The sequence below is a fragment of the Narcine bancroftii genome, chromosome 11 (genome assembly GCF_036971445.1).
Source record: "Narcine bancroftii isolate sNarBan1 chromosome 11, sNarBan1.hap1, whole genome shotgun sequence".
Taxonomy (NCBI): domain Eukaryota; kingdom Metazoa; phylum Chordata; class Chondrichthyes; order Torpediniformes; family Narcinidae; genus Narcine; species Narcine bancroftii.
The window spans coordinates 64,220,583-64,247,913 of NC_091479.1; the positions used below are offsets into that span (position 1 = coordinate 64,220,583).

General features: G+C 42.0%; 1 protein-coding gene across 6 annotated transcripts in view; it reads left to right on the plus strand.

Moving 5' to 3' along the window:
• The window catches only part of LOC138745819 (E3 ubiquitin-protein ligase TRIM33-like), a 145,965-nt gene that overhangs the window by 53,988 nt on the left and 64,646 nt on the right, over positions 1 to 27,331 (plus strand). The gene's annotated exons all lie outside the window — the stretch shown is intronic.

Consider the following 27,331-nt stretch of genomic DNA (forward strand, 5'->3'; position numbering starts at 1 on the left):
AGTCAACATTGCACTGGTTTTGGTTTGTCAGTGGGTTCAAAGTCTAGCTGGTACTTTGTACATTTAAATGGCTCTCAAACCGTTGGCTGTCTCTTCTGAGCAGCATTTCCCAGGCTCTAATGGTCTTCACGTTGGTCATTGGTGCATTGGATTTCTGCATGCTGTCCTTTCCAAAAATTCCTTCCTGAGCAACTGAGACCTTTATCAAGCAATCTACTTACTATCACCCATGAAACCTCTTTATTTTGCTTTTTTATTTCAGAAGAAAATTGTTGTAGGTAATTTCTTCCTTTTTCTGTTGATGAACCCCCAGAACAATTGAAATGAATGTTTGAATTGGCACTGCCATGTTCTCGGTTTGCCCTGGATGGGGCAGAGGCTGAATATTGGCAGTAATCCATGTTGCCACATGATCTTCCCTGCAAGCTAAGGTGAAGTAGATTGAGGAGTGGGGAGGGGGAGGGGTTGGTGGCTGTTGTAAGTAGTGGTTAAGTTTGTGAATTTGCCAAGTGGGTAATTGCTCTTGGGCCTCCTTGCATGTTCTCAGCCATTGACATTTACTACTGATAATTTGAGATTGTAAATTGACCTATGCAATTAGACTGACAACAGCAGACTGATAAAGCAATGAGTCTGAATTTTGTGTACGCTGAAACGAGGACTGTATTAGATGCATGCATAGGCCAAGTTGTACTATCCCTGTCCCTCTGTTTCAGTCCTCAAATACAATGGACTCAAAATGGAGTTAAATGCTCAGCACTGAGGAAAGTAACTGATCTCTGCATGTCTATTGTTTTCTGATCTGAACTGAAAATGTATTTTATCAAGGTTACACTGATGACATTGCAGTGAATAGCTGTTTCAGACATAGTCTAAATGTACTTTAGTACAACCTTATTGACTTCACTAAAGTGCATAGAGTGAGTGTGATTTCCGTGGACACCATTAATTGCCTTGTCCTCAATACAAGGATTGCAACCATTGATTCTTTCTCCTGCTGCACCATGGTGCTGGCACGCATTTCTGTGCAAGCAATTGGTATCTGGTGGTATGTTGGTGAATTGTGTGCATCAAAGCCCTGGAGGAAGAAGACTGGCCTGTTGGTTAACAAAGTGAAAGCAGCAGGATGGAGCCTGAGCATATTATATCAATGTTGGGAATGTTTTGCAGCAGTACCTTGTTTCATGGATAAAACACATTTTCAAGAATATATGGAAACATTAAAAGAATGGCTGACACAAGAATTCAGTGAAATGAAAAGGAAGAATAAAAGGTACAGAAGAAAAAGTGAGTAGATTAGAGATGGTCATGACAGAAATAGGGAAAAGGGTAGACAAGGTGGAAGAATGAGAAACAGCCGTAGAAATGGAAGTGGACGACTTAAAAAGGAAATTGGAAGAATCTGATTAAAAAAAAGTTAAAGAAACACAGGAGTTGTTAACTCAGAAGATGGATATAATGGAAAACTATAATAGGAGAAACAATATAAAGATAGTGGGCCTTAAGGAAGATGAAGAAGGCAAAGATATGAAAGAATTTATAAAAGAATGGATCCCCAGAGTCCTAGGAATGCCAGAATTACAGGAAGGAATGGAAATAGAAAGGGCACACAGAACATTAACCCCCAAACCACAGCCACAACAAAAACCAAGATCCATTCTAGTAAAATTCCTAAGATATACGACAAGAGAAAATATATTGGAGAAGGCAATGAAAAAAATAAGAGAAGACAAAAAAACCACTGGAATAATAAAGGTCAAAAAAAATTTTTCTACCCAGACATAAGTTTTGAACTCCTGAAGAAGAGGAAGGAGTTTAATGCAGCAAAATCGACCCTATGGAAAAAAGGTTATAAATTTATGTTAAAATATCCAGCGGTGCTTAAAATAGTTATCCTGGGGCAGCAAAACAAACTGTTCTCGGATCTGGAAAAAGCATGAAAATTTGCAGAAAACCTACAAAACAGACAGAGAGATGAAGAGATGTAACAAGAACAAAAATGACAACAAACTATATATAAAGAAGAATAAAGTATAAATAATAACTAAGAAGGGAAAGAAAGGAAGTAAGGAGGGAATTAAGAAAGTGAGGTTTGTTATATGTGAAATTAAAATCTTTTCTGGGAGGGCTGGGTGGGGAAGAATAACAGTCACTGCGAAATCAGTTGCGAGTGGGTTCGCAATCCAAATGGAGAGGGGAGATGTGGTTGCCCGACAAGGGACAAAGGGCAACTCAGAGAGGTGAGGGACTATTGGGGTTAAAGGAATTTTAAATATGGGAATAGTGGAAATATTTTATGTTTTAGAAATGTTGTCTTACAATGTGTTTTTAAAAAAAAGAAAGCAGAAATGGATAAGAAGGGAAGGTGGTGATGAGGAAATGGAAAGGAAAGAGAAACAAAGTATGAAATGGCCATGTTGAACTATATGACTTTAAATATTAATGGAATATATAATCAAATCAAAAGGAAGAAGCTGTTAAATTTACTGAAGAAAGAAAAAATTGATATAGCATTCGTGCAAGAAACACATCTAACTGAAGTGGAACACAAGAAATTAAAGAGAGATTGGATAGGACATGTAACAGCAGCATCATATAATTCAAAAGCCTGAGGAGTAGCTATATTAATCAATAAAAATGTACCAATCAAAATAGAGGAGGAAATAATAGATCCAGCAGGGAGGTATGTAATGATAAAATGTCAGATATATTCAGAATTTTGGAATTTACTCAATGTATACGCACCTAATGAAAAAGATCAAAAATTTATGCAAGATATCTTCTTGAAGATCGCAAATGCGCAAGGGAATATACTAATAGGAGGGGATTTTAACCTTAATTTGGACTCAAATATGGATAAAACTGGAAAAAAAGACTAACAGAAAGAACAAAGTAACCAAATTTATAATTAAATCGATGCAGGAAATGCAACTTTTGGATATATGGAGGAAATAACACCCAAAGGAAAAGGAATATTCATATTATTGGATAGACATAAAACATACTCAAGGATAGACCTATTCCTGTTATCAGCCCACATTCAAGGAAGAGTTAAGAAAACGGAATATAAAGCTAGATTGTTATCGGATATAACCCCTGTTATTGGCAATAGAGCTGGAGCACATCCCACCAAGAATGTATAGATGGAGATTAAACTCCATGCTAATTAAAAGACAGGATTTTAGAGAATTCATTGAGCGACAAATTAAAATGTACTTTGAAATAAATACGGAATCAGTGAAAGATAAGTTTATACTATGGGATGCAATGAAAGTGTTCATCAGAGGACAGATAATAAGTTATGTAACTAAGATGAAGAAGGACTACAATCTGGAAATAGAACAGTTGGAAAGAGAAATACAGAAAAAGAATTAGCAATAAAGAAAGATACAACTAAAAGAAGAGAATTGACAGACAAAAAAATAAAATATGAAACACTACAAACATATAAGTTAGAGAAGACAAAACATAAGTATTATGAGCTAGGAGAAAAAACGCACAAAATACTAGCATGGCAGCTTAAGACAGAACAAACTAAAAGAACAGTGTTGGCATCAAGGAAAAAGTACAAACAAATTACATATAACCCAACGGAGATCAACAAAAACTTCAGGGAATTCTACGAACAAGTATATCAAACTGAAAATGAAGGGAAAGAAGACAAAATAGATGAATTTCTAACTAAAATTGAACTATCGAAACTGCAAACAGACGAGCAAAATAAATTAATAAAACCATTTGAAATAGAAGAAATACAGGAGATATTAAGAAAACTACCGAACAATAAAACACCGGGAGAGAATGGACTCGCAATAAAATTTTATAAAACATTTAAAGACTTATTAATTCCTCCTCTCCTGGAAGTAATGAATCAGATTGAAAAAACACAAAACATGCTAGATTCATGCAAAACAGCAATAATTACAGTAATACCAAAGACGGGGAAAGATCCACTAACACCAGCATCGTATAGACCAATATCTCTACTTAACACAGATTATAGAATAATAGCTAAACTATTAACAAACAGATTGGCCGACTGTGTACCAAAAATAGTAAAACTAGACCAAACTGGATTTATTAAAAAAAGATGAACAACGGACAATATCTGTAAATTCATTAACTTAATCCATGCAGTGCAAGGAAACAAAACTCTAACAGTGGTGGTTGCTTTAGGCGCAGAGAAAGCCTTTGACAGAGTAGAATGGAATTATTTATTCAAAGTACTACAAAAATTCAAACTACCAGAGAAATATGTTAATTGGATTAAAGCATTATATAAGGGACCATTGGTGAAAGTGACAGTAAATGGATATATATCAAACCAATTTAAATTAAGCAGATGAACAAGACAGGGATGTCTACTGTCTCCCTCACTGTTCGCGTTAGCTATAGAACCACTAGCAGAACTGATAAGAACAGAAAATAAAATGAGAGGGATAAAAATGAAATAGAAGGAATATAAAATCAGTCTATTTGCAGATGATGTTATAATATACTTAACAGAACCAGAAATATCAATAAAAGAATTAGATAAGAAATTGAAGGAATATGGAGAAGTATCGGGGTCAACGCAAATAAAAGTGAAGCAATGCCAATGAATAATGCAGATTTCACAAAGTTTAAGAAAGAATCACCATTTAGATGGCAAACACAAGCAAATCGATACCTAGGTATACAACTAAATAATAATCTCGGCCATCTATACAAACTAAATTATCAGCCATTAATGAAAAAAATTATAAGACAACTTAGGGCACTGGAAAGACTTAACCACTAACACTGATAGGAAGGATAAACTGTATTAAAATGACCATCTTCCCAAGGATACAATACCTATTTCAATCATTACCAATTCACCTAACAGAGAAATTCTTCAAGGAGCTAAAGAGAATAATAAGGAAATTCTTATGGAAAGGGGGGAAACCGAGGATAGCACTAGATAAATTAACAGAATGGTACAAACAAGGAGGCTTACAACTACCAAACTTTAAGAATTATTATAGAGCTGCACAATTAAGATACCTATCAGATTTTTATCAAACAAGGGAAAAACCAAATTGGACCGGATTAGAGCTAGATAAAATAGGGGAGAAGGTACCAGAACATATACTTCATAAGTGGGATGAAAAAATTGGTGCAACATAGGAATTCACCAGTATTGCACCATCTGCTCAACATTTGGAAGAAGATTCATGTAGAAAGGAATAAAATAAATGATCAACTACCAAAATTATTATTGACGCAAAATCAACTAATCCCTTTCACAATAGATAACCTTTCCTTTAGAGAATGGGAGAGAAAAGGGATCAAAAGAATAGAAAATTGTTTTTCGGGAAATAAATTATTATCTTTTGAACAAATGAAGGACAAATATAACTCATGGTATAATGTTTGCATACCACCAACTGAAAACCTACTTGAAGTACAAATTGGGAAACAGTCTGAGGTTACCAGAAGGAAGCAATTTTGAATATCTGATTACAGACACAATGATAATCAAAAGATTTATAACAAACATGTACATCAAACTGCAAGAGAAAGAGAACGAGGAAACAAACTGTAAACCTAAACAAAAATGGGAACAAGATTTAAACATAAAAATAAAGAATGAAACATGGGAAAAGCTATGCTCCGGAACTATGAGAAATACAATAAACACGAGGTTACACATGATACAATATAATTGGTTACACAGGCTATACATCACACCCCAAAAGTTAAATAAATGGGACCCAACAGTATCAGACAGATGTTTTTGCTGTAAAAAGGAAACAGGAACAACAGTACATGAAATTTGGGCATGTGAGAAAGTGAAAAAATTTTGGGAAGATCTAAACCAGATATTAAATAAAATCATAAAAAGCAATATACCAAAAAACCCAGAGATCTTCCTTCTAAGTAATATAAGAAATAAAGAATTTGGACTCGATTTGGATGGAGCACAAAATAGATTTATTATGATAGCCTTAGCTGTAGCAAAAAAATGTATTATGTCAACTTGGAAATTAGAAGACAACTTGAGAATACAACAATGGTACACAATAAACACAATAGAGAAATCCTACCATGGACCTCCACCACCTAAAATGACAGAAGGAGAAGACAATGAAATGAACTGACCCAGTATTTAAAAGAAGAAGACACAAATTTCTTGTTTATTTTTATTAAGTGATGACATTGTTTAACAGGTTTAATGTATCATATAGATTGAACTTTGAATAAATGGGGAGGGGGGTGAGGGAGGGAGGGAAGGGAGGGGGGAAAAGGGGAGAAAATGACACTATATTCAAGAGAAAAATGTCTGTATGTATGTATTTTGGTCAGTATGGTTCATAGTGTGAAAAATAAAAAATTAAAAAAAAATTCCTCTCAACTTTACCATTCTTCATTTTCAAGGAGTTAAACTTGACGATATTTTATTTAAAATCATGCAACTGCGGGTTCTGGGCCCAAGATGGTGGCGCCTGTGCTCTGCAGTGACCACGATGGGTTGTAGACTCCGGGAGAGAGAACAGCCCCCAGTTGAAAGTAGAGGAGCTGACCCCAAGTACGGGGGAACCACGGTGACGAACCGGAGGCTCTGCGGCTGAAGCACCCACACCGGCAACAGCTGCTGGAGACATGCTGTCAAAGGACTCGCACCAGACTGTTGTGGCTACTCATGAGAACCAGGCATTGGAACTGGGATCTGAGAGGGTGCTGAGAGTAAGGGGTGGGGGGGAGTCCCGAAGGACCCTGGGCACAGAAGGCTTCCTCACTGTGTCAGTGGTTTGGATTTGGTCTCGGGTTGCGATGGTTTGAACTGAACTGGAGTCTTGTGTGGCAGGAGCACGGGAGGTGAATCCATGGATCCTCAGTGACTCTGGAAAGACTCAGCTTTTTGCTTCTGTTCGACTGTGAGGGGCACCAGGTAATGCTCATGGGGAAGCTTTATCTGCCGTACGGCAGACTGACGGCAATTTTGTGTAATATTCCATTTTTGTTTTATTACATGACAATAAATGGAATCTGATAATTTCCCCAACCAAATCATCCCTATTCCTGAATTGAAAATACCTTTGTCACTCTTGTGTCAAGTCTGGTTAACCTTTTTTCTCTTTGCCCTTTTCAGAAGGTCAGCAAACTTGGTGCTTTGTCAAATTCATGGTCAGAAACAGGAACTGGATCATCTGAAGATCTTTTAAATTATTTAATTCCTGGTTCCAGAAAGCTGATGCTCAACTTGCTGAATTAGCCAAACCCTTGCGGGGGGGGGGGGGGGGTGGAGGAAACTTGGAGGAGCTCCAGGATTCAGGTAGCATCTGTGGAGGCATTGGGATGTGCAACGTTTCTGTTTGAGCCCTTCACATTGTTCACTAAATCTTAGTCCTTGTACTCTGTGCAGCCACATAACTGTGGGCAGAATAACAGATCAAGCCTGAACAGGATGTAATTAAAGAGGAAAAAAAATGGAATGTGGAAGGATGGAATAAAATGATAACTCACCGAAGGCTGAATCCAACTGCTCTTGTCTTATAGGACCTCAAAATGAGCTTTGGACCAAAATATCCATCACACTATAAGATCACCCATTTTCAGATCCGTATACTCCTGCCGCAATACATTTGTGGTTCAGATCCTCCTTCGTGCCATTTCACTCTTACAATGGGCTCCTGACTGATTTCCCTCATTCTTCTCTCTATAAACTCTGCCATTGCAACTTTTCACAATTTGTGCCTGCTCATGTCCTGCACCTTGCTGACAGCACTGGCCACTATTTTAAAAGTTTTTGGAAAAAATACCATCCTTGTTTTCAAACCTTTTTATGGTCTTGTCTATCATAATCTATTTTTTCCAATTTTGACCTTTTGAGAATTTTGACTAAAGGTTTAAGCTCTAAATACCAGCCAGAAACCCTTCTCTCCCAATGAAACCAACTTCCTTGACTAAGATTTGTAATATCCTGTTGCTTTCTCTTAAATAATAAGTTCCTTGAAATAATTTATTACTGGGGCAAACATTCAGTACTCCGATTCTCTGAACTCAAATTCTTTGAAATCCTTATTTATTCAAAGTGTCTTCGGAGCCAAACCTCTGGTCCCTGGTGACGGTGGTGGTGGCAGCAGTGGACGTCAGGCCGCTGGCGGTGGTTGCAGCAGTGGACCTCCCGCCAGTGGCGGCAGTAGACCTCGGGCTCCCAGCGGGGACCTCGGGCTCCCAGGCAGGAGCAGGGCCTCAGTGGGGAGGTGTCGGTGATTGGCGATGGCCAGCATTTTTTTTGGATGAGAATTAAACTTTATTTCAATACTTAAAAAGCCTTCCCTTGTTGTTTAAACACTGTTACAAGTGATTTGCTGTTGCCACTGGGCTGTTTCTAAAAAAAAATGACCGGTTCTCTGAAAAAACAGTTTATCTGATATAGGCCTGGTCCTGACCATTTTGGATAATCAGAATTGTACTGTAACTACATTTTTCAAATTTTCCATAAAGCCCAACCTCTAGCCACACCGCTTCACCCTGACTGCAACCCATTTGAGATTTTTGCGGTGAACCTCCACTGTCATAAACTACAGCTTCTGCTTGGGTTGAATACTTGCCCATTTCACCTGAGCAAGTAGTATCACTGCCCTCTTCCGGTTTCTCCTGCAGTTTCCATCATTGCTGCCCGTAATCCAATCCTCCCTCCAGCTTCTTTATTAAAAGCAGCCGTGCAAAACTTCGGGTGAAAAACGGTGCCACTGAAAGGAGTGAATTGCAAGGCTGCAGGAAATATGTGTGGCTGTCAATCCCTGACGAAGGGCTCAGGCCTGAAACGTTGGTTATATAATTTTACCTATGGGTGCTGCGAGACCTCCTGAGTTCCTTCAGCATTTCTGTATTTGTGACAAATGAGATCTTTTGGCCCGTTGTGACCTTCCCATCAGCAGGGGAGTGGTATTTGATTACTCTGTGAAGAGAGAGGCGTTTCAAATGTTAGCAACCCTCCCAGTGTTGCAACAATAATAGAGCTGCCGTGGCCCCAGATGCGGCCTCACTAATATTTTGTACTTCTTAGGTGACCTGCCTGCGCTCGTCTTCGAAGTCTCAGCCAATGTTGGCAAGTGTCAGTTTGCCTTCTGTTCACTTGAAACCTGTCACCTTTAGGGGTCTGTGGATGTGCACTCAACGATTCATCAATGTCCCATTGTTTGTCAGGGACTCCTTTGCATTGTTTGTTCTTCCCTAAAGCATTATGTCATGCTTCTCAGCATGGTAAGGCTTTCAAATGTCCCTGTTTCAGTTTCCCTCTAATTGCATTCATTAATCTCCAGAGAACATTACAGCACAGTGCAGGCCCTTTAGCTTATGATATGGCACCCACCGCTCTAAACCCACTCCATCACAATTAAATTTTCCCTTCCTCACACCCATAACCCTCTATTTTTCTTTCATCTATCCATATACCTAAAAGAGCAACAATAATAGAGCTGCCGTGGCCCCATATGCGGCCTCACTAATATTTTGTACTTCTTAGGTGACCTGCCTGCGCTCGTCTTCGAAGTCTCAGCCAATGTTGGCAAGTGTCAACCTCCACCACCAAGCCCGGCAATGCACTGTACTCTATGTGTATAAAATTAAAAAAAAAACCCTCTGACATCCCCCTTCTCACCAAAACTTTCCTTCACTCACCTTAAACAGAGTACTTTGGGATTTGTTATTATCGTTCCGGGGAAAAAGTTGTTGTTGGCTGACCACCCTATCTAGGCACCTCAGTCTCGTCCACTTCGATGAAGCCAGCTCTCATCCTTTGTCACTCAAATCTATGATTCACGTGGTTTGCATCATTATCCTGGCATTATCTTTGCATTCCTACTCTCTCCACAATTTAAGACCAGCTTGTTTTCTTACCATCCCAGTTCTGAAACGTGAACTCTATTTTCTTTTCCCTGTGCGCTGCCTGACCTGCTGAGTGCTTTTAACTGGACACCATCTGCTGGAGGAACTTGTCAGGTCGAGCAGCATCAGTGAGAGAAGAAGAATGCTCGATGCTTTAAGTCTGGGGATGTAGAGAAGTGAAGCTTGCGTTTCCAGCATTTTCTGTAGTAATGATCGATTTCTGGAATCTGCAGTCATTTTAACCTCCCTGCATTGGTTTTGACCTTGTTAGGGTGCCAAATGACTGATTTGCATCTGCCTCACCTATTCCAGAGCCCATCTGAATGCAGCATTAACCTGGAGCTCCTCCTGCATTCACCCACTCTCAATTGCACTGCTCTGGAATGTGTCATCAGGAGTAACGTGGAGGTCATGACCATTCATGTTCCCAGTATTCTGGCTGCAAGACCTCATCCTTTTCCCTCTCTCTGTAACTAGTGTGGATCGCAGGCCACAGCCTCTGGCTACTCACCCTTAACCCTGCAGATATCCTGCAGCAGCCAAGTGATGGTATTTACTGTGACAGCAGAGGGTTAATGTAGCCACCTGAAAGCATGCCTGCAGTTACCATCGACTTTGATGCAATCATGAAGGCGGCTCGCCAGTGGTTATACTTTGTGAGATGGTTGAGGAGATTCATTATGTCACCGAAGACTCTTGTAAACTTCTGCAGGTGGACCATGGAGAGCATCACTGTCTAGTGCAGAGGTGCTAGCACTCAGGACAGGAAAGAAAACTCTAGAGGGTTGTTAACTCAGCCTGCGACATCATGGGCACCAGACTTCACTCCATCGAGGACATCTACAGGAGACAGTGTCTTAAGAAAGCAGCCTCTATCCTCAAGGACCCCCGCCTCCCAGGCCATGGCCTCTTCACTCTGCATTCCCCCATTGGGGGAAAAAGGTACAGGAGCCTAAAGACGAGCACTGAGCGACACAAGGACGCTTCTTACCCGCTGCCCTCAGATTCCTGAATGATACTACCTTACCTTGACTTTCCCTGCACTTTTTTTTGGTAAGGTGGTTTATATAAATGTTTGCACAATGATGCTGTCGCAAAACAATGAATTTTGTGACTTCTCCGTGACAATGTATACTGATTCCTACCCTTGTAGTTTTCCTGCTATTTCTGCTCTCTGCAGCTGAGGCATCCACTGTGCTTTGATCAATCCATTATTTGCCTCAAGAATCAAAGTTCTGAAGCTAAATGTGCTGGAGGAGCTCAGCAGCATTTGGGGGTGGGGGGGGGTGAATAAAGAATGGTCGATGCCTCAAGCCAAAGTTGGTCATCAAGATGAAGGGTTTCGGCTCGAAACTTTGACAGTTCTTTATCTCTCGCTGATGTCACTTGACACGCAGAGTTCCTCCAGCAGATTGCTTTGCATCGGTTTCCATTGTCTGCACTGTCCTCTGAATCCAAATGGTGGAGTGGAGTGGTTTGGGGGAAATTCCTGAACCATAGTCAGGTTCCCCAGAGTGCCTGCTGCTTGTGTGTTTTCCCACTGTCTCTAAGTGCTTAACTCCTGGATGTGCCTCCTTCAATGTCACACCAGTTCCATACATTGAATCGGTGGATTGTCTTAACAGGAAATGTTGGATTGGGTTGTATCCAATGGAGTAGTAGAGTGAGAAGAGACTTGATCCTACGGGATCTTAGCTAGGTGGGTACAGAATTGTTTTCTCGTTTGGTGAAATTTGAAATGAGAGGTGGTCCTTGTTTGAAACTCAGGGGCTGGCCATTGAAAGCAGCAGCTTCTCTCTGGGGGTGGGGGGCGGGGTGTTGTGTCTCTGCAAGGGGCAGTGGAGGCAGAATTGTTGAATGCACTCAAAAGGTAAAGATTGCAGGAGGGTGAAAGGTTACCAGGATAAGCAGGAATGCAGAATTGAGTGAGGTGTGTACATCACTGAAAGTGGCCCTTTGGTGGGACATCACTTTACAGAAATCCCATTTTTAAAAAATTCTTTCCACATTCCCTTCAACTTCCCCTCCCCCCAAAAATGTGACCACACACTTTGGCATGACATCTTTCAGAGGGGGTGGAGGGTGGGACTGGATCACTTGTGGAAAATGTTCAAATTCCACACAAATAGCTCCAGAGATCAGCTGGGGCACAGGAGTTGTGAGCCAACAGTTTGGCTAGCAACCAAGATGCAGTCTGATCTGCTGTGATCTTGTGAGGGTGGAATAGGCTTGCGTATCTAGGGGACCTACTCTTGTTCCCATTTTGTATGTCGTACTCATCCTCATGAATGCAGCTGATGTTCGGACATCCATGACTGGAAATCAACAGCTAGTGAGAGGAATCCAGGATTTTCCGCAAGTTGGGAATTTGAAGGAACAGGAACCTTTGCCTGCTCCATTCACTGGAATAAGATCTAAAATCAGAACATCTCCAGGTGAACCCTTTGTTACGAATTGCACGTAACCAGCGGCAATAAACAATGAACCAGACGGTGATTAATTTTAAAACACAATTTTATTTCTAACTCTTAAACTATAGTCTTAACTTTTAAACTATCTAAATCTATCCCCAACATTGAGCAGATGTACTAGTGCATATATGTATATTTATGTGTGTGTGTGTGTGTGATATACCCAAACCAAAGTTCACTCTTTTAAATTCAGTGCTGAAGCGCAGGCCTTTGAAATTTGATGCCCAGAATTAATACTGAACTGATGGGGAGACTGGAGTTGTGGCTGCTACAGAGTCACAAATTCTTCTTGCGTTGCATTTGAAGAAATGTCCATCCACACAAGCTGTGGTCATAACACTCCTGGTCTTTTTGGAGGCAAGACTTGAACTGAGCGGCCTCCATAAAGCTTCTGAGATCCTAGCACCAGTGTCTTCAAGTGACATTCACTGTTAGTCACACTCAACATGAAGCAGACTCTTCAAGTGACCTCCATTGTTAGTCGTAATCAAAATGAAGCACTTTGCTTCCCAAAAGACCCTCCTGGCACAGGTCAATCCATCGAAAAGGCCCAGTCATTCACAGAGCATGCTTTGTTCTGAATTCCACAAAAATAGCTGGCCACAAGAGCGGTTTTCTCTCCAGTGGTCAGAATGGTTTCCCCCTTTGCAACTGTATCAAATTCTGGAACAGACTGTGACAAACCTTCCCTCAGTTCTTCCAATGTATCAAATTATCATCGGGGGTGTGACTTTTGTGATGGTGCTTGTATTAAATGTTAACTGGCCATTCAGTTCCTCCTGTCTATACAATCCCTTAGTGATAATCTCATTTCACTAAAACAGGAGCTTGTAATAAATTCTAGAACAATGAAATTAAAACACAGGATGTTGGAGATTCTCAGCAGTTTGGGCAACATCTGTGGGGAGAGAAGTCGAGTGAATGCTTTCCAGCAACAGCCACAGTATTTTGTTGTTAAATTCTATCACAGAGGATTGCATTACTGTTGTATTAATTAAATGATCACTGAGTCATGGCATAAAACCATGTCAATCATTCAACACCCATCTACAGGAATCTGATTGCTTTCTCCTGCAAATCCTCAAAACAACATATCTGAAAACTTGCAGCCAGGTTATAAGGCCCACCACAGCACAAAGTCGGCCTTTGGAAGAGTAGACCATGACCTGTTCTTCGCCACTGACTCAGGAAGCTTTGTCATTTTAATTCTCCTGGACCTTAACGTGGGGTTCAATATGGTGGATCACATTATTTTAATGGATCACACCCGGGAGAAGGATTAAATCTTATCTCGGTGATTGGACTTTCTCAGTCAACATGGGCAAATTTTTATCTTCGTCTGTTACCCTTTCTTGTGGGGTCCCTTAAGGGTCTATTCTGGGCCCCATTCTCTTCTCCTTATACATGATTTCCCTCGGCCATATCAACCAAAAACACAGCATCATCTTCCACTGCTACGCTGATAACACCCAACTCTTTCTCCCCCCTGAAGCCCAACAATCAAGCAAAGATAACCAGCCTCATTGATTGTCTGGGAGACAATCAAGTTCTGTATGGTTCAAAACTTCCTGCTGCTAAACAAAGGCAAATCTGAGATCATCCTATTTTCCCCCCCCCCCCCGCCCAACTCCACCAAAATTATCGCCAATACCCTTGACAACTTAGCCACCCTCATCAAACCACATGTCAAATCCCTTGGTGTGATATTCAATTCCACCTTCAAGTTTGACAAACAAGTCAATGCCGTAGTAAGAGCTAGTTTTTTCCAGCTCCACACTATTGCCAAAATCAAATAATTCTTGGCATTGAAAGACCTCGAGAAAGTTATCTGCGCCCTAATTTTCTCCCTTTTAGACTACTCTAACTCTCTATATATAGGAATTAGTCAGTCATCGTTATCCCGTCTGCAACTGGTGCAGAAGGCTGCAGCCAGGCTCCAGACAGGAGCCAAGAAGAGGGACCTTATCACCCCTATTCTGGATAGATTTTAAAGTTCTCCAGTAAGATTACAAAACTATCAATGGACTAGCTCCCTCCTACATCACCTATCTCCTGACACCCTGCTCCACCTCAAGACCCCTCAGGTCGGCCAACTTATGGTGCTTGGTTGTTCCATGCTCAAATTGCAAACTTGGGGCAGATTGTGCCTTTGCTATTGCAGCTTCCAAACTGTGGGACAATATTCCTCCCTCCATCAAATCAGCCCCTTCCTTTAACTCTTTTAAATCCAGGCTGAAGTTGAAGTTGTATTTTTATTCACAAGCGTATTGAGGTGATTGTTGATTGCTACCATGTTGTATGAACAATTCTGAACCTCGAGGACCTGTTTTATATGGTACTTTAAATAGCTGCTCCATTTTATGATCTGTATAGCACTTTGGACAACGTGAGTTGTTTTAAATGTGCTATATAAATAAACTAAATGGTCCACCTGGACCGGGGTAATTAAACAGTAGCCCATTAACCTATCAACCAGCATTTCTCTACTATATGGGAGAAATCCACAATACCTGTAGAAACCCACATGGCCACAGGGAGATAACACTGGAGGTTCAAATAGAAATCTGTCTCTGGAGCTGGGAAGCAGCAGCAGAAGCTGTAATTAAATATTGGGTGGACTTTTCTCAGTTTTCTTAATTTAACCATCACTTCCAACTTAGAAACTGAAAACTTTGCGAAATAAGGAGTCTTTTTATACAGACGCTTCAAGCCCGGGTATAATCCGCCATTCAAATGCTTCGCCTATCTGTGTAAACGCGTCGAAGGCGGATTGGGGGGGTAATTTCAGACCCGGCTTTTATCCGCCAAGCGAGGAAGGATCAGAGGTGAAACGGGGTGAGTGTAAAAGACTGAGGTGTGTTGCCAGGTCCAAGCAGGAAAGAAATGTGACCTTATGCGTGCGAAGTAAATGCGGGAGTTTTAAATTTAACCGACAGCAACAAACTCGGCAACGGTTAGGTTATATTCATATCTCAACATGTCTGACAATTGGGGAGGTAATGAGGTCCAGGAGCTCCTTACATTCAGTTTACGGGAACAGTGAAAGATGGCCAGATCTTCTAAAGGTTGGCCACACAACTTGGGGACTGCACCTTTGCACGGGGCAAGGCACAGGTAATAACCAAGTTGAAGAGCCTGCGCAAAAAAACGTCATCAGGTCATGGACCAGGAGTGGCAGAGGGCGTCGGAACTGGCCCTATTTTGATCTGTGCCACTCCATCTGGGGAACAAGCCACTCTGCAAACACGGTGGCTCCTCTGAGCATCATGGAGGATTCAGCTTTCCCTGAGATCATTCCTGCTGCATCTCCCTCCTCCAGCAGTTGTGCTGCTGCTGGAGATGTTAGCGGCTTCGAGGCAGGCGTTCCCATGAGAAATGATCAAGCTGTGTCTCACGATCAGTCAGGTTAGAAAACGATTCTTTGTTTGTGATTGCCGTCTTTGTCGTGTTTTGGTGAGTGTATTTTCCCCATAAGGACAATGTTGCTTTTGGTATGCTCTCTAGGATGCCAGCTGCAAAGAAAACCCCAGAAAGTTAACTAAATGCAGGTCATTGCAATGAAAATAAAGGATCTGCTGCTGTCAATGGAACATGATGAGGCGGAGAGGGATCGCCGCCATTTGGAAAGGCAGAGGGACCAGGAAGAGAGATGTGCAGGAGGGGGAGATGGCGGCGCAGGGGTCCGATAGACAGGAGCGCTTAGATCAGATGAATGGGTTTGACACCATGCTCCAAGACATTCAGCGCGAGATGAGGCATCAGGCCTCACTTCTGCGTGCCCTGATTTCACTGTACCACAGCAACCTGCTCCCTCTCCACAGCACCAAAGTCCTGCAGGCCAGCACCGCATCCCAGAGGCATTATAACTCTTTCCCACCACATGACAATAACAGCCTCATCCAGACGAATGAAGCATACGAGTCATTTATTCCACTTTCTTTCCACTCCTTCCTCCAGTTGCTCCAGCTCCAGATTAATTTTAAAATTAATCCATACTGATTTGTGCCTTACAACATTTAAACATGGTAATAGGTGTCTTCTTAACTTGCACAGTTGTAAAAAGTCACTTGTAATAGTATTTTCTTTCGTTATTCTTTATATGTTTTCTGTGCACTACGTATTTCTACTTCAAGATGTTATTTGTTGGCTAAATCAGTTTACAGATTCAATTTACAGAAAGGACATAATCACTTTACAGATTTATTTTGTCGAATGGTCATAATTACTTCACAGATAGCCTGGTGACTGTGCGTGTGTGCATTCTGAAAAGCAACTCGTTCAGGCTCCAGGAGACTGGGTAGCTCAGTGGTCCACTCTGGCAAGAAGTGCTCCTTGTTGATTTCACGTATATATTGCGTAGAATGCAACAGGCAGCAACAACATCTGATTCAAAAGTGGTATAAATATTCAGTTGCTTGGCCAGACACCTCCAGCGCCCTTTGAGTCGTCCAAAAGCATTTTACACCACCATTCTTGCTGAGCTCAAATGGTTGTTAAAGCTGCGCTGCTGTTGATCGAATGCGTGGTGATCAGTGAACCCCTTCATCAGCCGCTTTCTGAGGGGATAAGCTGGCTCTCCGATCAGATGCCTGGGGATTTCCGTGCACCTCATTTGGATTTCTGTGGGCAAAGCCATGTAGATTTATGAACTCTGAAATCACAATCGATCAGTTCACTGATGTTTTCTAGTGGCCGTTTTACAATAACTGGATTGAACCTGACCCTTCGACTTGTCATAAGTTTCAATTGAATGTCAGTCGGACATTCCTTCAGTTTAACCTATAAATATCTCATTGTCACTGCATCCTATATGGTTACGTGTTGAGAAAATACACGATTTATTGCCTGATCCACATATTCAATACAGTGCATTGGACTTATGGTACCATAAGTAAACTTACGGTACTTCATGTGGGAAGAAGTACCCACCTGCTTTGATCTTCGGCCTTTCTGTAGATGACTAAAACTCGAGCGTCGTGCGTGCGACCAGGCCAACCCACGTACACAACTGTGAGGCTGAAACAGCAAAAGAATGAGTTTATGGATTGACATATGATACACATTAATTGATAAAGACAAATAATTGTAGCTCAGGCTGAGATCCTTACCAGTAGTTGTGGTCAGCCATAGCTTGAAGAACAATTGAGTACCACCTTTCCCATTGTAGTAGGCTTGTGCGTTGTCATGGGGGGGGTGATGACGGGAATGTGTGTTCCACTGATAGCATCAGCACACATTGGGTACCCCCGTTCCCCAAATCCGTCCATTGTTTCCTGAAGATGTGTACCACTTGGCAGTTCGACAAAAAGTTGAGAAAGGGCCCTCCCTCCAGTAACCTGGTGTACCAACACATGCACAGTGGCGACACTGACACCAAAAATATAACTGATGGATCGATGTTCACATGGGGGAGCGTACCATCACGGAGCAACGGTGAGTCTAAGCCGAGGTAACAGAGGCTGTCTCCAGTTTGTTGTCTTGCGCTTCAGGAGAGGCTCAGTGAGTTTCAATACAAAGTCAAAAGTGTCCTGAGACCTATGAAAATGACACCATCACTCATCTTCGCCAAAATTGTTGAGGACATCAGGACCAGACACAGGACCATGTGGTCTCTCTCTCCTCCGCAATCTTCTATCAGAGACTAGCGCGAATTGACTCAGAAGACAATCATCTCCGTCTGAGGTCCGTGCACCTTTCTCCCTCAAACTGCTTCTTGCTTCTCTTCAAGTTCTCCTCAATGTATTTCTGTTAGCACAAACACGTTGATAATGAGAGTGCAACATCTCATTCCTCATGAAGTTGATTACAACGTGCAGAAGATTTGCATGCATTCTCAGAGTATGTACACGGCTAGCATATGTACATGCTGTGCAACTGCCATTACTGTGCACAGAGCAATGTCGCTTCCCGGTGCGTATGTTTTACATCACGCTAGATGCTGTTGTGCCACACGCTCTTTTGCTCCAGTAAGCCGGCTTGCTGTGTAAAAGGACTCCCCGACCTGGCATTTCTTCTGTTCTGTGTGAACAGCAAGCTGGCTTCCAGAGACGGGTCATGTATATGGCAATAACATGGGTTTTTCGTGTAAACGGGGTATGCGATTCAATGAAGCCCCATACAATTGTAACAAGACTTTCTTAGTCTCTGCCTGATTTAGTTTCATTTCCAAAGCCAAAGTATTACAATGGCCAGAACAGTGTGTGCTGTTACAAGGGATTTATACCTTGGGCCATATGTCTCAATGACATTGGAATATAATCAATGCCAGAGAAAGTAAAATATTACAGATGCCGAAAATCTGAAATAAAAATGCAAGGTGCTGGAAATATTCATCGGGTCAGGCAGCATCTGTGTTCATATTATCAGGTCGGCGATCTTTCATCAGAGCAAGGAAACTTGGAAATGAAGTTGCTTTAGGTTGAAGAGAAGGGGAAAGAGTTGGGTTCATGGATGTCATCTCCCTGCAGCAGTACTGCAGTATATGACCAGAAATTGTATCTCATCTCAACCTCTGGTGACAGATGTGTTATTCTATAATCTGGTGAAAAATCCTGACTTTTATCTTGGATAAGCAACTTAGCTCTTTGTAACTGCCTCTGCCAGAATCCTGTGGGTCAAACTCTCCTGTCAAGTCTTCAGCATAAAATCTAGATTGATATGGCCTCCATTGTTTGATGAACTCTCTCTTGGACAAGACACTAATGTGATGTCCCTCCTTTTCATTGGTTGAAGGCAGTAGGAAATTGAAAGAGCAATAGGATGCCTGGCTTGTTGATTCTGCCTCAAAACTGAGTGAGGAAGGGTGAATATATCTCAATGATTCTGGGCATTGTGTTTGTAATAAAAGCCTAAGCAGCATGTTCAAACATTCATACATCAGAAAGGAGCAAGAGTTGGCTGTTGAGCCAGGAGACACTGATGCTGGAGTCTGAAGCAGAAACACCAGTCCGCTGGACCAGCATCTATGGAGGGAGTAAAAGAATTGCCGACATTCCTTGATGAGGGATATGGCCCAAATTGATGACACTTCTTTTTCTCCCACTGATGCCGCTCGATCAGCTGAGTTCCACCAGCAGATTGTTCTTGACTGCCATTTCCCCAGAACAGTCACTATCTTATTGTAACCTCAACTCAGCATTACCACCGAGCCCTAGTAACTCTCTCCCCTTTGCTTATCAAGTATATATCTATTTCTGCCATAAAGACTTTCAAGGGCTTTGTTTACACCATCCTGTGACCCTCATGACTGAAATGACTTTGAACCATAGAACACTGTAGCACAGAAACAGGCCCTTCAGCCCATCTAGACTGCAGAATGTGGAAACAGGAAACTACAGAACTACAAGAGAATTAAACCATGCAACACTTCCTTTCAACTTTATCCTCCTTGAACCCTATTGTGAGAGGTGGATAATTTGCAGGCTTGACTCCCTGCGTGTCGATTGTCTTTGGGGCCTGGCTGGCTTTGGTCTGCTTGTCAGCTCCCATGACCTGGGTTCAATCCCGACTTTGGGTGCTGTCTGTGTGGAGTTTGCACATTCTACTCGTGACTGAGTGAGTTTCTTCCTACAGCCCAAAAATGTGGAGGTTAGTAGGTTAAATAGATCCCATAAATGACCCTTAGTGTATTTGTGAATGGTAGAATCTGAAATGCAGATGGAATAAGATGGGATTTGAGTAAATTGGGTGCTTTTATTGACGATAGAGACTCATTGATTGGAGTGTTGGTTTGCTATTTCTCTCAATGACTCTGTGACTTCTGAGCGGCACGATTAGTGTAGCGGTTAGCATAATGCTGTTAGTGCACTGCTGATCGGGACCAGGGTTTTCATCTCATGCTGTCTATAAGGACTGTTCTCCCCTTGTCTGCATGGGTTTCCTCCGGGGACTGCAGTTTCCTCCCACCCTTCAAAACGTACCAGGGTGGCACGGGCTCATGGGCCAAAATGGCCTTTTACTTTGCTGTATGTCTAAATTTAAATTTTAAATCTAAATTTAAAACATGAGACATAAAAAGCAGAAATTGGCCATTCGGCCTCTCATACCTATTTTACCATTCAATAAAATCGTGAGGGAGGATTGAACATAATATTTGGAATGTTCTACCAATGTCCAGGGGCCATCTCCTTGGATGGCCCAGTGCACAGAGGCCACCTCTTTCATATGGAACCATGTTAAGATTCTCTGCGTGCACTTGTTTTTGTGGACTGGGGTCAGAGATGATGTGATGATGGTCCTGGTGATTATCCAACAACTTTTTCACCCTCTAGTGAGACTGAGTCTGAGATATAGACTTGAACTCCACAAAGATAGATGCATCCCCACCCGCCGTCATCTTCTTCTTGCCCTCAAGGCTCTCACACTGGCTGACATAGTGGACATGTTTACACTGATGCATGCTGAACGTGTGGGAGCAGGTTATTGGGCGACAGTTTGCATCTAATCGAATTGCGACCTGCTGAGTGGTTAGGGAGGACAGTGAGGACTAGCCCGACCATGCATCCCTCAGGTTTATGTGAAGTTTGTGGATCTCCTGCTACCTACCTCTGTTAGTTCTTCCTCTCCACTCAGTAAAATAATACTTTAAATCTCTTGCCACTTTTGATAAGTTAATAATTCCTCAAGAATCAAGCAGCATACTTTTGTCTTTCTGCATCACGATCTTACTCTTCAGTTACTTGTTTGAATTAGAGATTGTTCTTTGGCTGGAGATATTTTATTGAGGTCTTAGATCATAACTGCATTAACAACATTGAAACTCCATAAATCATTAGTCTGGCCACGAACCTACACGGTTCTGGCCACTGAGCCAGAGGATGTGATTGTTCTGGAGGCCCCATGGACAAAATTTAGGGTTATCACCATACTTGAGGGTGTTTAAGCTGAGGAGAGGCAAGGTACTGGTATGTTTTTTCTTGGAGAAGAGCAGGGAGATTAGTGTTGAGGGGCATAGATGCAGTAAATAGTGAGAAACCTTTCCACTAAGCAGAGTATCTATTAGGAGAAGGCCTACGTTGAAAATGAGACTTAGAGCAAAGTTGAGGAAGAATATTTTTCACCCGGAGATGGTTGAAATCTGGAATCCCCTACCTGGTTCACTGGTGAATGAAGGAACCCTGACACCATTTAAGAAGTATGGCTTAGAAGACTGCCATGTAGGCTGAAAAATGGGATAGGTAGAGATGTATGGCAAGGATTCTCCCTGAGCGTGCATGTGTTCACCTAGTTGTTGAACCGTAGAAGTCATTTTAGTGGGCACTTGTGAGTGCGCACAAATGGAAATGCGGGGTACGCGTTTTGAATTCTTCAGACAGATTTGAAGCAGCTGTAAAGTGATTTGACCTACTGTTCTTGACTTTGTAACAGGGAATGATATTTTTGTTTTGACCCATAATCCATTCAACTATTTGAGCCGGAAATAATGTTGGCTTTTAGCGTGTGGCATTTCATCTTGTGTCCCTTCTCTAAATCCCTTCTTCACAATAGTTGCTGAGTTTGCTTTGGAACACCACAGCTATGTTTTTGGAAAGGTGAGATTGATGCATTAACCCTTTTATGATATTTATTGTGTCCTTGGGGGAACTGTGGGCCACATACGAGGAGACTAGAGGCTAATATCCTTCTTTAATGAGTGGATCATGAAATTTAGACTGAAATAGATGTATGAGGCACATTAACACTGGCAGTGCCTTGATTGTACTGCCATGTCGCACCTTGTTTGTATTTACAGGTTATTGGAAGTAAAGTACTATTCTGACCAATATTTATCTGTCAACCATTGTTCCTATTATAGATTGTCTGGTCATTTATCACATTGTTTGCAGGACTCTTTTGTCTCAATGTTGAGTCAATCTCACGTGAAAATCACGCCGACACTTCAAAATGTCTTCAGTGAATGGAAAGAGCCTTGTGAAACATTGCATTGGCAGGCTGTACATAAAATGCTATTTTCAAATTTCTGGCCAATTTTAGTTTTCACCAGAGGAAAATCAATTCCAAGCGCAATGGCACAGCCAGCCGAGCCGCTACGTCACTATGCCAACAACCGAGATTTGAGTCTATCTTCTGAAACTGTGTGGAGTTTTCACGTTCTCCTTTGAACCAAGTGGTGATCCTCTAGGCACTTCCATTTTCTCCCACTTTGCAAAGTAGCTCTGGTCCAGGCCACTGTAAATTTCCACTTGAATCTGGGAGAGTTGATGGGAATATGGGAAAATAGGGAAAATTAGCGGTGCCGTGGGAATTCTCTGATAGCTCACATTCGACTCGGTGGGCCAAATGGCCTCTTCCTGTTGTCACAGGGAAAAATGTAAAAGAAGCACTGGTTACATTTTCAGATGCTTTCAGGAACCTTTGAGACCACAGAGCACTGGATCTGATGTAAATCACTTGTTCCAACCTTCACCACTTGTTTCAAAGGTTGTGGGTGGCTGATAGAGACTGAGTGCTCAGAGGTTGAATGATTGCAGCACATCAAGAAAGAAAAAGGTTCAAATGGAGCTTGCTTCCAAGGAACAGTGAAAATTCGACACAATATGGACGGACAGTTTGCTTTCATTAATGTCAATAATTGTGTGTAAGAGGAAGGGGGGAGGGTTCAGTAATCAGAGAAGATTAATTTTTTTTAGCTGACCAAAGAAAAGCACTCCAGGTATAGGATTAAGGCTTTTCCCTTGATGTGTTTTCTATTTTAACGGTGCCTTTAGCTGTGCACCATTCAGTGTGTGCATGTGGGTGTGCTTGTGGCTACCTCATTCCCTACCTGCTGCTTCCCTACCTGTCCAGGGCATAGTAGAGTCAGTGAGGACGGCTCACAGCTCACTTTCACAATGCATAATTTATGACATGTCACTTGAAGCCCATTCAATTTCCTGTTTGTCATCTGCTTCCATTGAACCTGCTGGTTTCAATTACGCTGCAGACTTGATTCCACATCCGCCATTAACACAGCATTTAAGTGCGGACTCATTGCCACTTATCTTCCAATTGAAATACTTTCAAAGAATAAAATGCATTAAATAGTTTTCTATCCTCAGTTGGGCAGCACGAGAGGTGTGGAAGGGAAGTTCTGTTTATTGATAAAAAAAAATTTCTCTGTGATTTCAATTGCAGGCTAAATGACTGACTTTCTGGGTGTTCCTGTTCGTGTTTCCCTCACACCAGATGCTGGCTGACCTGCTGAATAGTTATAGAGTTTTCTGATTTTTATTCCAAGCCACTAGAGTTGAGGAAGATTCATTAACCATTTCTTGGATTGCCATGATGCCCATTCCTTAATGGTGCTCACTATTGCCCCTTATTTCTCTCTTTCTCTCTCATTATCATTTTACTGAGGATCTACACTGTACTCAGTGGTGGTGCAGAGACATTAATCCCAGCCAGATCATGCCTGCAGGCAACATCATTGCAGGAGGCTGGGATTCATTTTGTGCTCATGGCATTTCACTTGAAAAATTCTGCTGCTTTTGTCAGGAGGTGTTGCTGCAGTTTTGATCACGTGCATCTCTCCAACTGGATTCCATCGATTGGTTGCTGTGGTGCGCTGACTAACAAGACTGCTTCATTGTAAATTGGATGATGAGGGTCGTAAATCTTGCCCGTTTCCAATTCAGTGACGAACACAATAGTGAGAAAGGCAACATGATTCTCACCTGCCACCGTTTGAAACCATACTGGGGATGTTGGTTAATGGGATGTAAATTGGGTGGCACGGACTCATGGGCCAAAATGGCTTGCTACCATGCTGTATGTCTAAATTAAAATTTACGTTTTCCAGGTATTTTATCTTGCCTATTGCATTTTATTTTCTACTTGCATTGAGGGACAGCCCTGTAGCCAACTAATGTTCAGAATCTTCTCATGACCAGCATCCAAGAATGGATTACTACCTGATTGCTGGACCTTAGTGCAACATTCTTGTTGATGTGAGCCAGTTGGTTGAAGTATATGCATCGACTGAAGAGGCAGATGTTTGGGTTGAATCACCGTTTGTACTAATCTGACTGCTAAATTTTGTACAATGACATGAACTTGGCAAACCTTCTCATTGCGAAGCATGTGGCTGCAATGCGGTGAGCTTTGGAAGGATCTCATTTCCGTAGGATGCTTTTCTTGTCCTTGTTATTGAGAATACCGAGCAACCTTTAAGTTTCCGCTCAATTTGCAAATTCAAGCCCTTCCTCAAAATTTGATAGCTATTCTGGATGATTATGGCTGCCGTGGATATTTAGACGTCTTGTTAATCTAAAGTCCCAACCGGAATGCAGCACAAAGATCTACAATATCACTTGACTCTACGAGTACATCTTGACCACTACTGAGTACGTCTACAGGGAATGCTGCCGTTGGAGAGCAGCACAATCATCAAAGACCCACACTACCCAGCACACTCTCTGTTCTCGCTGCTGTCTTCAGGAAAGAGGTATAGGTGCCACCAGACTCACACCACCACATTTAGGAACAGCTGCTACCCCTCCACCATCACCCCTCCACCATCAGACCTCTCAACGACAAACTCAATCACGGACTCATTTAAGGACTCTTACTTGTGCACTTTATTGATTGTGCAATACATGGAGAGCAAAGACAATCAGTTTGTTTACATTCATCATCTGTTTACAATTCTATTGATTACATATTTATGCTGTGTACAGTTTATTTTTTGCACTACCAATTAGTGGTAATTCTGTCACACCCGCAGGAAAAAGGATCTCAGGGTTGTATGTGATGTCACCTATGTACAGTAGCTTGAAAAATGGTGATGTATCTTTACCTTTGCTACATAAAGACACTGTTTGACCTGCTGAGTTCCTCCAGCATTTGTGTGTTTTTTCACAGTTCAATTATCCAAAATGGCTGGGTCCGGGCCTATGTCGGATAAACTTTTTTTTCAGATAATTGGTCATTTTTAAAAAAAAAACAGCCCAGTAGCAACAGCAAATCAATTGTGACCATGTTTAAACAACAACAAACAACAAGGGAAAGTTTTTTAAGCATTAAAATAATGTTTAATTCTCACCAAAAAAGATGTTGGCCACCGCCAATCACTGACACCTCCCCACTGAGACCCCTGCTTCTGCCGGGAACCCGACTCCCCTGTTCCTGCTGGCAGCCCAAGGTCCTACTCCTGCTCTCCTTGATGACACTAGAACAAGGGATTCTTCTGGCTGCTTGAGGCCGGGAGACAGCAGCACGTGATTTGAGGGGGAGAGTTGGAGAGGAAAGTCAATAGAGAAAAGCCAAGAAGAAATGGAAGGAGAGAGGGGAGGGAGTTAGCTGAAATGAGGACAATCGTCATTCTAATTTTACGTCGAGTGGAATTTTTTTCCAACCTGAGATGTCAGTTCGGAGCTGAAAAATTTTTGGATAAATGAGGATTTTGGAGTATCCGATTTTAGATAATCGGAGTTGTACTGTATTCTGACAATAAATCTAAAATCTGACTCATTGTGCCTGTCTGCATGCTGGTAGTGTATACACTGTTCCCACAATACCGCACATTAACCATTTCACTCAGACCTTATGGAAATTTATCCTTCACTTCAAAACAATTTATTTTAAGGGTGTTATGACACATCTGAAAGATATGGTTACCTTTTATTTATATGTGTTGCTATGGATAGTGGACTTCCTGGAATTCATTGGAGTTTTGGTTCTATGTCAACAACATTAATATCCTTATCATTGATACTCCTCGTCGAAAACTTGCATTTGCAGAAGGATAAGGGGAACAACGTTACTGGCATATCTCTGGAGCTTCGTGACAACGATTCCCATTTGTGCTAGCGCAAAGTGAAGTTTTGTGATGGGGCGACCAAACTTCCTCGACTTAAGAGCCACATATGATAAACTTCAGATTGTTGAGCACATGATAAAGTATTACACACATTTTTACTCTTGTATGCACATTGTTTGACAAAATCTTTATATGTATGTCATAATATTTATTCATGTATGTATTAAACTGCGAATTTGTATAAGTTTCAATAATAAAAAGTACACATACTGTATACGCGTGTAATTGTCGAATTTTGTGGACCAATTTTTAGGGTAAAGTTTAAGGGGTTGACACTACTTTTGGCAGCGGTAAGCACCCGTGTCGGTTGGGGCGCCAGGAATTTTGAGGAGTGGGTGGCCTGGGCCTAGGCGAGAGTCCATGGTCAAGGCATCGCGAGCCTCACGTGACATGTAGCTCGCATGCCGCGGTTTGGCCGCCCATTTTATGAGATTGGCAGTACTCTTGTGATTATGCACTAGGATGTGTGTGAGTGCTTGCACTGGAAGAGGGCCCTGAAAACTTGTAAAATGTACTGTTGAGAGCAGGAGCACATTTTTGTTGCCGAGCACTGGGAGTGAGGGGCCTGGATCCAGGGCAAGCTACACCCTTGTCTCCCTGCAAATCCTATAGCTGTTAGTTAAACTCCATTATTTTCTGTCATCTTGAGCCCATTTCATAATATTGCCCTTCAGTGGCCAATTCCCCTCCTCGGCAGCCCTTTCCAACGTGACCCCACCACCAATCCCACCCCTAATCAACTTTTCTCAGGAATCATTTTTGACGCGACCTCCTGGTCAGCTCTACCCTCCCTACTCGCCTTTCCACCCTTTGAGCACTTCCTGCTGCCATTGCGGAGAGTGCATAACTTATCCCTGCATCCATCCAAAACCAGACCTTCCAGGAGAGACACACTCACTACATCTCACCATACAGGTCCAAACTAAGCTACGACACAGCGTACCCAGCATGACCTCAGAATTGGAATTTATTGTCGCAAAATTTGTTGATTTCCTGCAGAATCACAGAGCAAACTCTCGTACGGAATAAATGTAGTGCAAAGTCAGACAGTGTCTCTGGTTCATTGATCATTCAGGAATCTGAGGGCAGCGGGAAAGAAGCTGTCCTTGTGCTGCTGCGGTCTTCAAGCTCCTGTCCCTTTTTCCTGATGGTAGTAGAGTGAAGAGGCATGGCCTGGGTGGAGGGGGTCTTTGAGGATATAGGCTGC